The sequence below is a fragment of the Kogia breviceps genome, chromosome 13 (assembly GCF_026419965.1).
Source record: "Kogia breviceps isolate mKogBre1 chromosome 13, mKogBre1 haplotype 1, whole genome shotgun sequence".
In the NCBI taxonomy this organism is placed as follows: Eukaryota; Metazoa; Chordata; class Mammalia; order Artiodactyla; family Physeteridae; genus Kogia; species Kogia breviceps.
The window spans coordinates 26361878-26375205 of NC_081322.1; positions in this window are offsets into that span (position 1 = coordinate 26361878).

Sequence of the window (13328 nt, forward strand, 5' to 3'; positions counted from 1 at the left end):
TTCTCTACAAATGAGTTTATGGAAGATACAGAAGTGATTTTTCCTATTGACCAATCTGACTTTGTTTTATGTCTCCCAAGCCACTCATACAATGATGCTACATAAATACTTCTAGAAGTAACATCTTCTATTCTAGTAAATTTCAGAATCCAACAAAAGCGCAACTTAAAAATTTAGATCATGAAATTAATACTTCCTGAATGATAAGATAAAATGATAAGATCTTATCATCAAAATGCTAAGATCTGACAAAATTACAATGATGGCTAAACATGTTATTGTATATACATCTTTCTGAGCTTCAAATATTTCATAATAAAAAATCAATAATGATGGTAATAATTTGCCCACGTTACAATCCTAATTAAGGGCAGAACCAAAATTTAAATTCACTTCTGTTAGACTCAAAAGTTCATGGTTTTTTCCCCACAATATTGTGCTGGTTGTCTCTCCAAAACTGGAAGTATGACATGTGCTTGAACTAGTATGTAACCAAGTTAGAAGACCTGCAAGGTAGCTTTAACTCTTCATTACATAGTTATTATCAGCAGAAATAACAATACAAATGTGGCAAATAAGTTGGATGCATATACTACCTTTTTTCCAATGTCTTTGAGATGGTTCAGTAATCCTAGACCAGGAGATTGTGAAAATTATCCCCTATTCTTAAATGGCATCTTAGGATAGAGCCCACGATCTTAGAACCAGCCTCTCTTTCTTATAGTCCAAGACGTAATTAAAAATAAGGAGCATTAAAATATTAGATCAGAAAATAGTTCTAAAGAAAGCATACACTTAAAAGATATTTACTACTTTCACATTAAAGTCGATCTTTCACATACAGGCTATAGACAGCTTTAAACTGAGAACAAAAAAACTTTAGAAAACTGCATCAAATATAGATATTAGTGTGTCATGGTTACTTAAGAATATATTTATCATTTTCTTATCCACCAGAATCCATTCTTAAATCCACAGGTTAAAATAACATAATTGTAGACATGGTTAGGGTCTAAAGATTAGATCAGACTACAAAAGAGTAGGAGAATAATTGAGATTAAGTTTTGGTTTTTTTCTAGAAAACTGTAAGCATTGCATTACTGAGAATTTAACAAGCTCTTCTCCCCACTTGTTAGTGACATGACCCAAGGCAATACAGAGACGTGAGGGAATCTTCTCCAGACAAGGGCACATAGGCTGATGTAAGGATGCATAAGAAGGCAAACCTGTTCCCCGTCTCTCTTGGTACCTGTGGCATTCCAGAAGAGGCTGGGGCCAGGTGAAAGGCACATGGATGAAATATGCTCACAGCTCAGGCAGAGGAGAGAATGGTTCCCTAACATGTCTACTTATAACAACCAAAGCTTGTATATTCATCATGTGTGAGTTCTAGTCAATCCTAAAACTGCTGACAATTGGACAACTGAGACACAGATAAATCTGAATTTCTTCTCAAAGTTTCATATTATTTGACTAAGAGAGCAATGAGATTAAAGTTTATTTTCTGATCACTGACAGTACAAAACTATTATTATACGTGGAATAAGATAAAGAAAAATTTGTAACCCAATTAACTTTTTTTAAAGCTAAAGAATATATAAAACTATGCAAGTATCGTAAAAGCTCCGACTTCCAGTTTATCTAGCCATAACTATCTCTCTAGGTATCTATCTTTTATCCATCCATCCACCTATCCATTAAAGAGATTACACAGGGCTTCCCTGTTGGCGCAGTGGTTGAGAGTCCGCCTGCCGATGCAGGGAACACAGGTTCGTGCCCCGGTCCGGGAAGATCCCACATGCCGTGAAGCGCTTGGGCCCATGAGCCATGGCCGCTGAGCCTGCGCGTCCGGAGCCTGTGCTCCGCAACGGGAGAGGCCACAACAGTGAGAGGCCCGCGTACCGAAAAAAAAAAAAAAAAAAAGAGAGAGAGAGAGATTAAGCAAAGCTAGCTTTATGGAGATATATGTGACATTCAGAATTCCATTACTGACTGTGCCTGTAATCCTAAAGAAACCATGTTCTCCTCACAATGAGTAAAAAGTGATGATTAGAATTATGCTCAGATAGATTTTTCTTTGACATTCAGCTCCAAGCATTCTATCCACTTCTCCAATCTGTATTAATATTAATATAATAACCCTACCTGACCCATAGCTGCAGGCATTCTAACTGAATCTGCATCTTCTTTGCACAATAGTACCAATTTTAGGGATGTAAAATTAGTAACAATTGAAGTGAAATGGAGACCTGCATTCCTCACTTCATCCTCTGAGCTGCTGTCACTGAAGCAAGAAAAGGGGTCAGGAGAGTGGAATGATCTCAGGACCTTTCTGAGAGCCAAGGTCAGAAAATGTGGATATAAAAGGAAAGGAAAGAACTAAGATAGTTCACACCAGGTAAGCTAAGATACCATGACATGGGATCTAAAGTTAAGCAAGGGATTATAAATAACAAGTACTGCACACTCATTTTTAATTTTTTATTGTATAACTTGAAAATGAGTATGGTTACCCATAAAGAACAAGAAATATTCAGTGAGGAAAGTATCAGTCCCTATATCTATCAACATAGATACATAGCTACTTATAGGTATAGATATTTGTAGACAGGACCAGGTATGTAATCTTTACTGGTTTGGTTGGGCTTTTGTTTTGCTCTATTGTGTCTGTGTATCTGGATTCACATTTCCTTTCTCAAATTTTTTTCCTCATCCCTCTAGGTTTCTCAACACTGAGAAAAGATATGTGCAAAACACTAATATATATCCATTTATTCTGCAGAACATTTCAAGAACAACTACCTTTCTGCTGGTGTTCAGCTGTCATAGACCTCATAGGAGAAAGTCTTCCTTACCTTGTAGAAATAACTTCTGTGCTTGCTACACTCAAATAAGTTTGTATGAAAAGTAAACATATTAAAATATAACTTATTCCCAGGAGTCTCAATAACAATTTTGAAATGAAGAAAATCAGAAGAAAGGTACAAGCATTCATATTGCTATTCAAAAGTTTAGGGGCTTCCCTGGTGGCACAGTGGTTGAGAGTCCACCTGCTGATGCAGGGCACATGAGTTCGTGCCCCGGTCCAGGAAGATCCCACATGCCACGGAGCAGCTGGGCCTGTGAGCCATGTCCGCTGGGCCTGCACGTCCAGAGCCTGTGCTCCACAACAGGAGAGGCCACAACAGTGAGAGGCCCGAGTACAGAAAAAAAAAAAAAAAAAAAAAAAATTTTTGGCTATAAAGCAAACCCCAATTACTGAACAAAAAATTTATAAGAAGTATACAAATATTCAGATTTTGGAGATTGCTAAAATGTCAATATTTTAGAAATAAATTTCCATTCTTATTCCCCTTTATATATAGGGGATAAAAACACTCAACATTATAAGAAATTTTGAAACAGAAGGAAATAAAGAATCTCTGTCCTCATAGCCAACATACTTTTCCCATCATGTCACACAGTGGTTTTCTAGCTTTATCTGCCAACTCTCCCGTCATCTACCAAAGGCAAGATTTCCTCTCACTGCGTTCCATTCAGTCGAGAATTTGGACTGCCAGCTACCTTGGCTGCAGATCTGTAGACTGCCTGTTTTGGTCTTGAACCATATATACTCTATTGGGTATGTTTGATTTCTGAAAGCTTCCAGAGATCTCCATTTACAATAGATTCACATTCGCATGTTTAATTCCTTGTTGTTTGTCAAACAAAGAAGAAAGTACTAGATATTCTGGTAGATATTTATTTTTTTCCTAAAGGAGGAATCAAAGACTCCTGAGTAAGGAAAATATATGAGTAGAGCTGATATTCCAACTGACATTCAATGATTCAAAACAAAACCCAAAAGAAAACAAAAAAAATTATCTTCACTCCAGGCTTTTATGCTTCATCTATGATTCTTCTTCATCCCATCTCCACAAATTATCAAAACATGTGAAGGCAGTCCATGAAATACAGAAGAAAATTCTCCAGTTTCATGAATCAAGTATAGTGGTAGATGTAGTAGCCTTTAGGATGATTTTTAACTCTACTCCATACATTTGGGGATCATAATATATTTCATTTGTATATTTGTGCTATTATTTGCCCTTTGATGCAATGAGTTAAGCTGAATAAATAGAGAAACACCACCATCTTATTTACAGTTCTTAAGTTCTTGACCCTCGTCACACATTTAAAAAATAATTTTATTTTATTTCTTTAATTTTTATACATCAGGTTCTTATTAGTTATCTATTTTATACACATCAGTGTATACATGTCAATCCCAATCTCCCAATTCCTCCCACCACCATCACCCCCACTTTCCCTACTTGGTGTCCATATGTTTGTTCTCTACATCTCTGTCTCTATTTCTAACTTGCAAACCAGTTCATCTGTAGCATTTTTCTAGATTCCACATGTATGCATTAATATACGATATTTGTTTTTCTCTTTCTGACTTACTTCACTCTGTATGACAGTCTCTAGGTCCATCGACTTCTCTACAAATGACCTGGTTTTGTTCCCTTTTATAATGGCCACACATCTGAATCATTTGAGAAATTAAACTCCACCCCCAGAAATTCTATTTTAAACTGACTGAGATTTTTAATACCTAGAATTGACCTGATATTGTTGAACCATAAGCCAATAAACTAGAGAGTTCATTCATAAAAGGACTGAAATGAAGCTAAATAATAAAAAGGAACTAAAAATAAAAGAATTCTCACAGGGTTAATTTTTCATGAGTTGTTACATAGAGGCTACTTCCTGACACCTATATTCCTCAAACAGGATTTTCTATTTAGTGATTGTGGTAGGCAAAATAATGGCCCCCCAAGATGGTCATGTCCTAATCCTTGGAACCTGTGAATAGGTTACATAGCAAAGGGGAATTAAGGTTGCAGATGGAATTAAGGTTGCTAATCAGCTGACCTAAAAATAGAGAGATTATCCTAGGTTACCCAGATGGGCCCAATATAATCACAAGGGTCCTGAGAAGCAGAAGACTGAGGCAGAAGAAGAGGATCAGAGAAAAAGATGTGATGACAGAAACTGGGTCAATGTTACTGGTTTTGAAGATGAAGGAAGGGTGCTATGAGTCAAGGAATGTGATGCCCCCAAGAGGTATAAAAGGTAAGGAAACAGATTTGCTCCTAGAGCTTCAAAAAGGATAACATCACTGCTAATACATGATTTTATCCCAGTAAGATTTCAGCTCAGTAAGTTTTGGATTAATAACCTACAAAACTGTAAAATAACACTTCTGTGTTCTTTTAAGCCACTGGAGTTGTAGTAATTTGGTACAGCAATATTAGAAAACACATACAACTATTTTATCATAGACCTTTAAAATCTGCTTGCTGAAATTAAAATAACAGTGTAATATAATTATGGTAAACAACTTAGAGCCACTAGTCATAAACCAGAGTTTAACATATTCATGCCAGTCAGTAATCTAATCAGTAAATTCCATTTTACCTAAAACAAATAGAAATCTCTATAATTGTGGATTACTTAATAAAAACAAAATTTTGGAATTATAAATGAGTCAAATAACATTTATTAATTTAGTATTTTACTTAAATATAGAGACATATGGCATGTAAATCATAACCTAGATTGCCACAAGATACAGATTAAGGTACTAGGCTTACCAGAAGGTGAAAAAGCTCTACATACTACTTTTGCTAAAGCTAAGAAGAGATATAATTTTCTACCTTTATTGGAAGCATTAAGTGTTCAGCAGGGAGCAGAATGATTTATGATTGTAGAGGTAGCATAATGTTCTGGAAAATAAATTAAGACAAAATTAGGGAGAGACCTTCAAGACAGCAGAGGAGTAAGATGTGGAGATCACCTTCCTTCCCACAAATAGATCAGAAATACATCTACATGTGGAACAACTCATACAGAACACCTACTGAATTCTGGCAGAAGACTTCAGACTTCCCAAAAGGCAAGAAACTCCCCATGTACCTGAGTAAGGCAAAAGAAAAGAGAAAAAACAGAGACAAAAGAATAGGGACAGGACTTGCCCCTCTGGGATGGAGCTGTGAAGGAGGAAATGTTTCCACATGCTAGGAAGCACTTTCACAGGTGGAGACAGGGTGGTGGAGAGGAAGCTTCAGAGCCACAGAAGAGAGAGCAGCAATAGGGGTGCATAGTGCAAAGCGGAGAGATTCCCGCACAGAGGATCAGTGCCGACCAGCACTCACAAGCCGGAGAGGCTTCTCTGCTCACCCACTGGGGCGAGTGGGGGCTGGGAGCTGAGTCTCAGGCTTCGGAGGTCAGATCCCAGGGAGAGGACTGGGGTTCGCTGTGTGGACACAGCTTGAAGGGGGCTAGTGCACCACAGCTAGCTGGGGGGGAGCCCAGGAAAAAGTCTGGAGCTGCCAAAGAGGCAAGAGACCATTGTTTTGGGGTGCGCGAGGAGACGGGATTCAGAGTACTGACTAAATGAGCTCCAGAGACTGGCACGAGCTGCAATTATCAGCACGGAAACTGTGACGGGCATGAAATGCTAAAGCTGCTGCTGCCTCCACCAAGAAGCCTGTGTTCAAGCCCAGGTCACTATCCACACCTCGCCTCATGGGAACCTGTGCAGCCCACCACTGGAACAACTTCCCTGGGAGAACACACGGCATGCCTCAGGCTGTTGCAATGTCATGCTGGCCTCTGCCACCACAGGCTCACCCCACATTCCGTACCCCTCCCACCTCCCGGCCTGAGTGAGCCAGAGCCCCCTAGTCAGCTGTTACTTTAACCCTGTCCTGTCTGAGGGAAGAACAGAGGCCCTCAGGCAACCTACATGCAGAGGCGGGGCCAAGTTCAAAGCTGAACTCCAGGAGCTGTATGAACAAAGAAGACAATGGGAAATCTCTCTCAGCAGCCTCAGGAGCAGCAGATTAAATCTCCACAGTCAACTTGATGTACCCTGCATCTCTGGAATACCTGAATAGACAACAAATCATCCCAAAATTGAGGTGGTGGACTTTGGGAGCAACTGTAGACTTGGGGTTTGCTTTCTGCATGTAATTTGTTTCTGGTTTTGTGTTTATCTTACTTTAGTGTTTAGAGTTTATTATCATTGGTAGATTTGCTTATTGATTTTGTTGCTCTCTTCCTTTTATTTTTGTATAGATATATATGTTTTTCCTTTTTCTCTTTTTGTGAGTGTGTATGAGTATGCTTCTTAGTGCGATTTTTTCTCTATAGCTTTGCTTTTACCATTTGTCCTAGGGTTCTGTCTGTCCGTTTTTGTTTTTGTTTTCTTAGTATAGTTTTTAGCACTTGTTATCATTGGTGGATTTGTTTATTGGGTTGGTTGCTTTCTTCTGTCTTTCCTTCTATCTTTCATTTTTTATGACTTTTAAATTGTATTATTTTTAATAATATATATTTTTATAGCTATTTTATTTTTTCTTTCTTTCTTTTTTTTTTTTTCTCCCTTTTCTTCTGAGTCGTGTGGCTGGCAGGGTCTTGGTGCTCCAGCTGGGTGTCAGGCATGTGCCTCTAAGGTAGGAGAGAGAAGTTCAGGACATTGGTCCACCAGAGGAATCCTGGCTCCATGTAATATCAAATGGCGAAAGCTCTCCCAGAGATCTCCATCTCAACGTTAAGATCCAGCTCCGCTCAATAATCAGCAAGCTACAGTGCTGGATACTCTATGCCAAACAACCAGCAAGACAGGAACACAATCCCACACATTAGCAGAGAGGCTGCCTAAAATGAAAATCACAGACACCCCAAAACACACCACCGAACATGGTCCTGCCCACCAGAAAGACAATATCCAGCCTCATCCACCAGAACACAGGCACTAGTCGCCTACACCAGGAAGCTTACACAACCCACTGAACCAACATTAGCCACTGGGGGCAGACACCAAAACAATGGGAACTATGAACTGGCAGCTTGCAAAAAGCAGACCCCAAACACAGTAAGTTAAGGAAAATGAGAAAACAGAGAAATAGCAGATGAAGGAGCAAGGTAAAAGCCCACCAGACAAAACAAATGAAGAGGAAATAGGCAGTCTACCTGAAAAAGAATTCAGAGTAATGATTTTGAAGAGGATCCAAAATCTTGGAAATAGAATGGAGAAAATACAAGAAACGTTTAACAAGGACCTAGAAGAACTAAAGTGAACACAAACAATGATGAACAACACAATAAATGAAATTAAAAGTTCTCTAGAAGGAATCAATAACAGAATAATTGATAAGAAGAACGGATAAGTGGCCTGGAAGATAAAAAAAGGGGTAATAACTAAGCAGAGCAGGATAAAGAAAAAAGAATTGAGGACTGTCTCAGAGACCTCTGGAACAACATTAAACACACCAACATTCGTATTATAGGGGTCCCAGAAGAAGAAGAAAAAAAGAAAGGGACTAAGAAAATATTTGAAGAGATTATAGTTGAAAACTTCCCTAAATGGGACAGGAAATAGTCAATCAAGTCCAGGAAGCACAGAGAATCCCATATAGGATAAGTACAAGGAGAAATACGCCAAGACACATATCAATCAAACTATCAAAAAATAGATACAAAGAAAAAATATTAAAATCAGCAAGGGAAAAACAACAAATTACATATAAGGGAATCCCCATAAGGATAACAGCTGATCTTTCAGCAGAAACTCTGCAAGCAAGAAGGGAGTGGCAAGACATATTGAAAGTTATGAAATCTACAACCGAGATTACTCTTTGCAGCAAGGATCTCATTCAGATTCGACAGAGAAATTAAAACCTTTACAGACAAGCAAAAGCTAAGAGAATTCAGCACCACTAAACCAGCTTTACAACAAATGCTAAAGAAACTTCTCTAGGCAGAAAACACAAGAGAAGGAAAAGACATACAATACAAACCCAAAACAATTAAGAAAATGGTAATAGGAACATACATATTGATAACTACCTTAAATGTAAACGGATTAAATGCTCCAACCAAAAGACATAGACTGGCTGAATGGATACAAAAACATGACCTGTATATAAGCTGTCTAAAAGAGACCCACTTCAGACTGAGGTACACATACAGACTGAAAGTGAGGGGATGGAAAAAGATATTCCATGCAAATGGAAATCAAGAGAAAGCTGGAGTAGCAATTCTCATATCAGACAAAATAGACTTTAAAATAAAGACTATTACAAGAGACAAAGAAGGACACTACATAATGATCAGGGCTCAATCCAAGAAGAAGTAACAATTGTAAATATTTATGCACCCAACATAGAAGCACCTCAATACATATCGCAAATGCTCACAGCCATAAAGGGAAATTGACAGTAACACAATCATAGTAGGGGATTTTAACACCCCACTTTCACCAATGGACAGATCATCTAAATGAAAATAAATAAGGAAACACAAGCTTTAAATGACACATTAAACAAGATGGACATAATTGATATTTATAGGACATTCCATCCAAAAACAACAGAATACACATTCTTCTCAAGCACTCATGGACATTCTCCAGGATAGATCATATCTTGAGTCCCAAATCAAGCCTTGGTAAGTTTAAGAAAATTGAAATCATATCAAGTATCTTTTCTGACCACGATGCTATGAGACTAGATATCAATTACAGGAAAATATCTGTAAAAATACACACATATGGAGGCTAAACAATACTAAATATCCAGGAGATCACTGAAGAAATCAAAGAGGAAATTGAAAAATACCTAGAAACAAATGACGATGAAAACACAACGATCCAAAACCTATGGGATGCAGCAAAAGTGGTTCAGAGGGAAGTTTATAGCAATACAATCCTACCTCAAGAAACAAGAAACATCTCAAATAAACAACCTAACCTTACACCTAAAGCAATTAGAGAATGAAGAAGAAAAAAAACCCCTAAGTTAGCAGAAGGAAAGAAATCATAAAGATCAGATCAGAAATAAATGAAAAAGAAATGAAGGAAACACTAGCAAAGATCAATAAAACTAAAAGGTGGATCTTTGAGAAGATAAACAAAATTGATAAACCATTAGTCAGACTCATCAAGAAAAAAAGGGAGAAGACTCAAATCAATAGACTAGAAGTGAAAAAGGAGAATTAACAACTGACAACACAGAAATACAAAGGATCATGAGAGATTACAAGAAGCAACTATATGCCAATAAAATGGACAACATGGAAGAAATGGACAAATTCTTAGAAAAGCACAACCTTCCAAGACTGAAGCAAGAAGAAACAGAAAATTATAAACAGACTAATCACAAGCACTGAAATCGAGACTGTGATTAAAAATCTTCCAACAAACAAATGCCTAGGACCAGATGGTTTCATAGGCAAATTCTATCAAACATTTAGAGAAGAGCTAACAGCTATCCTTCTCAAACTCTTACAACATATAGGAAAGGGAGGAACACTCCCAAACTCACTCTACGAGGCCACCATCACCCTGATACTCAAAATCATATGAAGATGACACAAAGAAAGAAAACTACAGGCCAATATCACTGATGAACATAGATGCAAAAATCCTCAACAATGGGCTTCCCTGGTGCACAGTGGTTGGGAGTCTGCCTGCCAATGCAGGGGACATGGGTTCATTCCCCGGTCCAGGAGGATCCCACATGCCGTGGAGCATCTGGGCCCATGGGCCATGACCGCTGGGCCTGTTCGTCCGGAGCCTGTGCTCTGCGACGGGAGAGGCCAGAGTGGTGAGAGGCCCGCGTACCACAAAAAAAAAAAAAAAAAAAAAAAAAATTCTCAACAAAATACTTGCAAATAGAATCCAACAACACATTAAAAGGATCATACACCATGAACTAGTGGGGTTTATCCCAGGAATGCAAAGATTCTTCAATATATGCAAATCAATCAATATGATAAACCATATTAATAAACTGAAGTAGAAAAACCATATGATCATCTCAATAGATGCAAAAAAAGCTTTCAACAAAATTCAATACCCATGTATGATAAAAACCCACCAGAAAGTAGGCATAGAGGGAACTTACTTCAACATAATAAAGGCCATATATGACAAACCACAGACAGCATCATTCTCAATGGTGAAAAACTGAAAACATTTCTTCTAAGATCAGGAACAAGAGAAGGTTGTCCACTCTCACCAATATTATTCAACATAGTTTTGGAAGTTTTAGCCACAGCACTCAGAGAAGAAAAAGAAATAAAAGGAATCCAAATCAGAAAACAGGAAGTAAAGCAGTCACTGTTTGCAGATGACATGATTCTATACATAGAGATTCCTAAGTGCTACCAGAAAACTACTAGAGCTAATCAATTAATTTGGTAAAGTAGCAGCATACAAAATTCATGTACAGAAATCTCTTGCATTCCTATACACTAATGATGAAAAATCTGAAAGAGAAATTAAGGAAACACTCCCATTTACCACTGCAACAAAAAAATAAAATACCTAGGAATAAACCTACCTAAGGAGACAAAATACCTGTATGCAGAAAACTATAAGACACTGATGAAAGAAATTAAAAATGATACAAACAGATGGAGAGATATATCATGTTCTTGGACTGGTAGAATCAACATTGTGAAAATGACTATACTACCCAAAGCAATCTACAAATTCAATGCAGTCCCTATCAAACTACCAATGGCATTTTTCACAGAGCTAGAACAAAAAATTTCACGATTTGTATGGAAACACAAAAGACCCCAAATAGCCAAAGCAATCTTGAGAAAGAAAAATGGAGCTGGAGGAATAGGGCTCCCTGACTTCAGACTATACTACAAAGCTACAGTCATGAAGACAGTATGGTACTCGCACAAAACAGAAATATAGATCAATGGAACAGGATAGAAGCCCAGAGAGAAACCCATGCACATATGGTCACCTTATTTTTGATAAAGGAGGCAAAAATATAAAATGGAGAAAAGACAGCCTCTTCAATAATTGCTACTAGGAAAACTGGAGAGCTACATGTAAAAGGATGAAATTAGAACACTCCATAACACCATACACAAAAATAAACTCAAAATGGATCAAAGAGCTAAATGTAAGGCCAGACACTATAAAACTCTTAGAGGAAAACAAAGGCAGAACACTCTATGACATAAATCACAGCAAGATCCTTTTTGACCCACCTCCTAGAGAAATGGAAATAAAAACAAAAATAAACAAATGGGACCTAATTAAACTTAAAAGCTTTTGCACAGAAAAGGAAAACATAAAGAGGACGAAAAGACAACCCTCAGAATGGGAAAAAAATATTTGCAAATGAAGCAACTGACAAAGGATTAATCTCCAAAATTTACAAGCAGCTCAATATCAAAAAAAAAAAAAAAACAAACAACCCAGTCCAAAAATGGGCAGAAGACCTAAATAGACATTTCTCCAAAGAAGATATACAGATTGCCAACAAACACATGAAAGGATGCTCAGCATCACTAATCATTAGAGGAATGCAACTCAAAACTACAATGAGATATCCCCTCACACTGGTTAGAATGGCCATTATCAAAATATCTACAAACAATAAATGCTGGAGAGTGTGTGGAGAAAAGCGAACCCTTTTGCACTGTTGGTGGGAATGTAAATGGATACAGCCATTATGGAGAACAGTATGGAGGTTCCTTAAAAAACTAAAAATAGAACTACTATAGGACCCTGCAATCCCACTACTGGGCCTATACTCTAGAAAACCATAATGCAAAAAGAGTCATGTACCACAGTTTTCATTTTAGCACTACTTACAATAGCCTGGACATGGAAACAACCTAAGTGTCCATCAACAGATGAATGGATAAGGAAGATGTGGCACATATATACAATGGAATATTACTCAGCCATAAAAAGTAATGAAATTGAGTTATTTGTAGTGAGGTGGATGGACCTGGAGACTGTCATACAGTGAAGTAAGTCAGAAAGAGTAAAACAAATACCATATGCTACCACATATATATGGAATCTAAAAAAAAAAAAAAAAAAGTCTGAAGAACCTAGGGGCAGGACAGGAGTAAAGATGAAGATGTAGAGAATGGATTTGAGGACACAGGGAGGAGGAAGGGTAAGCTGGGACGAAGTGAGACAGTGGCATGGACATATATACACTACCAAAGGTAAAATAGACAGCTAGTGAGAAGTGGCCGCATAGCACAGGGAGATCAGCTTGGTGCTTTGTGACCACCTATAGGGGTGGGATAGGCAGGGTGGGAGGGAGACGCAAGAGGGACGAGATATGCGGATATATATATATATATATATATATATATATATGTATAGCTGATTCACTTTGTTATAAAGAAGAAACTAACACACCATTGTAAATCAAATATACTCCAATAAAGATGCTAAAAGAAAAATTAAAAGTAGGCTGGATATCAGAAACTCTCTCAACAAAATGCAGTAA